This window comes from Mytilus californianus, unplaced genomic scaffold (assembly GCF_021869535.1).
Source record: "Mytilus californianus isolate M0D057914Y unplaced genomic scaffold, xbMytCali1.0.p SCAF_11, whole genome shotgun sequence".
Taxonomy (NCBI): Eukaryota; Metazoa; Mollusca; class Bivalvia; order Mytilida; family Mytilidae; genus Mytilus; species Mytilus californianus.
The window spans coordinates 8,924,370-8,928,981 of NW_026262593.1; the positions used below are offsets into that span (position 1 = coordinate 8,924,370).

The following is a 4,612-nucleotide window of genomic DNA, read 5'->3' on the forward strand; positions in this document are numbered from 1 at the left end:
GTGTCATCTGTCGTTACCATAAGTAGTGGGGGAAGTGGGGGTTCTGGCGACTTTTTGCTAATGTTAACCCTATGGGGAAAAGGTAGCCTCCCTTTGTGAGGCTAATTTCTATGACGTCAATTTTCGGTATTATGACATTAATTGATTAAATCAATTAATTTCTTTCAATGATAAGCTTAATTAATTCATTATCAAGTGTTACTAATTACGTTTGTGGTAATGATAAGTATATACTTTTTTTTTTTTAATTTAATTTATTCGATGAAAATTCCCAGTCTATTAATAGATATACAGGTAAACCCATTTAAATGTGTATCAAAACTTATCTATTCACCTACGGCTAAAGACGATTAAGCTGTGATAACATGATTATTAAATCAATATTGAAAGCGTGTTTAAACTTGTCCATTAATGTACGTAGTGACCTTGTCAATAAATCCGCCATATTTGAAATTGTAAACATGATCATCGTGTTGGTTTTTTAAAATCAAATCGTTACATTAATGGAACAAAATAGTATTTTACATCTAACTATTTCTGGGGTGAAATTTTGAAAGGTATTTAATCTCGAATTTTATAATATAATTGTTCAATCAATATTGAAAGCGTGTTTTAACTTTCAATAGGTTATATTGATAAACGATGCACCGGTGTTTATCATTATTAGTGTGTGTGTGTGTGTGTGTGTGTGTGTGTGTGTGTGTGTGTGTGTGTGTGTATCGATTCAAGGTATAATCCATACAAATATGAGAAAGGAATTATCCAATATGATTCTCCTTCTCAATCTGTGTGATTGTTTTCCTATTTCATTTTTTTTAAGTGTCTGCTTCTCGGTATCACACTAGTAATGATAACAACAATAATTTGTACAATATTTAATATCCCCGTCAATTCAGACAGACATGCCCAGGTAGCACAAAACATTTTCAAAACATTTTTATAAGGTTGTATAAATGTCGTCTCAAAACGTTGTCGAAAAAATATTTTCGTTATGTTATGTAGATATTTTTTCTTGTATTTTAAAAACATTTATTTAAAACATTTTTTGAAAATGTTTTTACAATGATGTAAGAATATTCATGAAAATGTTTTCAATGACATTTTTTAAGATATTTTGTTTGAATGTTTTATAAATGTTCAGAAGATATGTACGTTCTACCTCTGAAAAACATTTTAAAAGCATATGAGTAAAACATTCTTAACAATATTGCTGCGATGTTTTTAAAACATTTTCTAAAAATGTTTCATGAAATGTTTTAATAACATGCCTTTAAGATATTTTAACAACATTTCTTCATAATATTTGATGAAAACATTTTAAAAACGTTACGCATTTAATATTGAGAAAATGAATTTATAAAACATTTTGTTACTAATATTTTAACAACATTTTAAAATAATATTATGAATACATTTACCCAAAAACATTTAAAAAACGTTACGCATTTAATATTGAGAAAATGAATTTATAAAACATTTTGTTGCTAATATTTTAACAACATTTTTTTTAAAATATTATGAATACATTTACCTAAAAACATTTAATAGAAAATGTTTAAACAATATTTTGCAAACATTAATTTAGGTTATGGAAGAAAAACTTTATTTCATCAAATGACAAGTGATTGAAGCGGTATTTCCCATATAGCCTTTTACAGTGCACGTATTGCTATTTTCCGGATTTTCTGTTCCAGTACCGACAACAAAAGTTTACACATTTAAAATCTAACTGTTCCCGATGACCAACGAACATGATCCGAAGCAATTTTGGAAACCAGTAACCGGAAGTTATATTTACCATGCTGTAAACAAAGACAAAGGAAACGTACAAAAAAAGAATAACCTTATCATGCGTTAAAACTGGTAAGATATGACACTAGTTCACATTTATAAAACATTGTTATGCTTCTGGAAATATCTTGATTAATTTGATTAATATATTCCAAGAATTAATACGAGTGTAAGCAAGCACAATGCAAAAAGGGGGGTGATGATTTAGTCTACCTAGATGTTATGATGTTTATGTCCAGTGAATATTATGAATTATACAAAAGGGGTTAAACTTAAGGGTTATTTATATGATTTTAAAATTCATAAATGTAATCACTTGTAACCAGTGAGCATGTCTGAAAAGTTCTGTGTTACAAGTCAGCCCTTTGACGCTTTGTTGGATTTAACAGACTGAGCTATTTAAGCAGTACTTCCTTAGCTAAATTGCTGGCTACGTATCTACTAGTCAAGGGAATCTCAAACACGCAATGGTTAGCTATAAACACACAATATATAACGCATACCAGTCGACTGGCACATATTTCCGCCCCAAAATATCTATGATACGCGCCCCTGTGCTATAATATATTGTTTATGTAACTTGTACATTTGTGTTTAGCCCTACAGCCCAGCCCAAGATTATTATTTATGTGCCGGTCCCAAGACAGAAGTTTGATTTAGTAGTTGTCGGTTCATTTCTGACATATTTGTTTTATAAATTATGCCATTAGTTTCATTGTTTGAATTGTCTTTAATTATACGCCGGTTTACAGGACGTATTATGGTATACCGTTGTCAGTATGTCTGTCGTCAACATCTCAGACATTAACTCATAAATGCTTTAACCAATTTGAATAAAACTTTTTAAATTTTGCGTGGATTTTCTAGTTTTCGGACAATAACTCAAAAACGCTTTCAGCAGTTCTCTTTAAACTTTGGTGAATAGTTTATATCTATTGACTTAAGCTCCCTTTCAATTTTCATGAATTTCTGATTTGACATTGAGAAATGATTGAACTTTTTTCTTCGAAAAATGCGACGGGCGTATCTTGCGCTCATGGTGCAGCTGTTTATTTTTGAATGTTGTGGCCTTTGTAGATGACTAATACAATGTGCTTTTTTCTTACCTGTATTTTATTTATTTTGTTTATTTAAACTTTTGTAGGATTAATTAGCATGATTAGACGTACCAAAATTTAGGATAGATTTTCAGAAATGCAGATTAAAATTGAGAATGGAAATGGGGATTATATAGAAGAATATAAGCTTAGAAATGATTCAAACCATCCTGGAGGAGCAAATTTTATGAAGGTATTTATTCTTTAAAATCCTCAATCTATAGTACATGTATTTGCGCTAAAATATACAATTACCATTACGAAACTTGTTTTTTTTTGTAAGACCAAGAAAATGTTACAGGCCCTACACAGCTGGCTACTCTAAGTTGAGAAAATTGTAGTATACATGTCTTATTTTATAAACTGGTGAAATCTACCGTTACACTTTTGTAATAATAATACACCCCAAACTCTACAGATGTATAAAGTAGCTACAATTGTTGCTTCTGAATCCATTAACACTGATTAGATGACACTTTTCAATATATTTTTGTGAAAACACTGGATTAAATTGAAGAAAAATAGTTTATTGTGTAATTCAATGAAATCAGCTGAATTTCCACTCGTTTAATCACTAAACAGGAGGACTAATTTGTTTACACTTTATTTTACAGAAGCCAGCAGATGTCAAAAGAAATAAAAAGAATGGAACAAAAGAAACTTTGAAAAAGAACAGTGATATGAAAATATTGAATAAATGTTTTGCATTTATAATTGTAATTCTATCTTGTATAGTGTTGACTAAGGCAGCAAAGAAAACAGTCAAAAAACTTCAGAAAAAAAATGTCCGATGCTACATGTGATCAAACATGAGATCAAGAAATACTTCTCAAAAAAATGCACAAAGATTAAAATCAGAAAAAAACCATGACAAATTATTACGTGTTCAAGGTATTACAAAAAATAGGGTTATGTCAATGATACATAAATCCGACAAAAGTAAACAAAATATATGTAGATTCAACTGCAATCAACAAACAATTGTAAAAGGAAATGTGGGGTAAAGATCAGTATGACAGCAGTTGTTATTCAGATGCAGATCCAGGATTATGAAAAGAGGGGCCACAGGCTCTAAACTAGACAAAGTTTAAGTGAAATAGTAGGAATTAGATTAACCATAATTGTAGCTCCATGAGGGGACCCAGGACCCCCCCCCCCCCCCCCCCTCCCCCACCCCCAGATCAAACACGATTAAAATGTTTTTTGAATATTTAATAAAACATTTGAATGATGATGTTAGAAAACATTTTTCTAATGATATTCATATAACATTTAAATGATGTTTTGAGAATATGAACATTATTAAAACATTGTGTAAAATGTTTTTTGAACATTTTCACAACATTTTATCCTGCAAAAACATTTTTTTTTATGTTTTAAAAATGTTTCAAGGATATTTTATAAACATGCATATTTAAAACATTTACAAAACATTTTACAAACATTGTCAACAAAATTCAGAAACATTTTAATGATGTTTTAAAAATATCCTGGACATGTTATGGAAAATGTTTTGAAAATATTTTTAGCGCCATACATTTTAACGTGATTTTGATATTTTCTACGATATTTTCACAACATTTTTCAAAATGTTTTTAAAACATAAACACAATGTTTTTGTGTTAACTGGGTGGGTCGGGGAGCCATCCACATGTTGTCTTTACAATATATATAAAGAATAAAATTATCTATAATTATTTTATACATCGAGATAAAAAGAAATA

The 4,612-nt window shown here is 29.5% G+C and overlaps 1 long non-coding RNA gene across 1 annotated transcript; it reads left to right on the forward strand.

Moving 5' to 3' along the window:
• The first annotated feature begins 1,548 nt into the window (after positions 1–1,548).
• LOC127720952 (uncharacterized) lies at positions 1,549–3,602 on the forward strand. Its single transcript, XR_007991002.1, has 3 exons — positions 1,549–1,863; positions 2,936–3,081; positions 3,503–3,602. It is a non-coding gene; the product is annotated as an uncharacterized LOC127720952 (long non-coding RNA).
• The last annotated feature ends 1,010 nt before the right edge of the window (positions 3,603–4,612 follow it).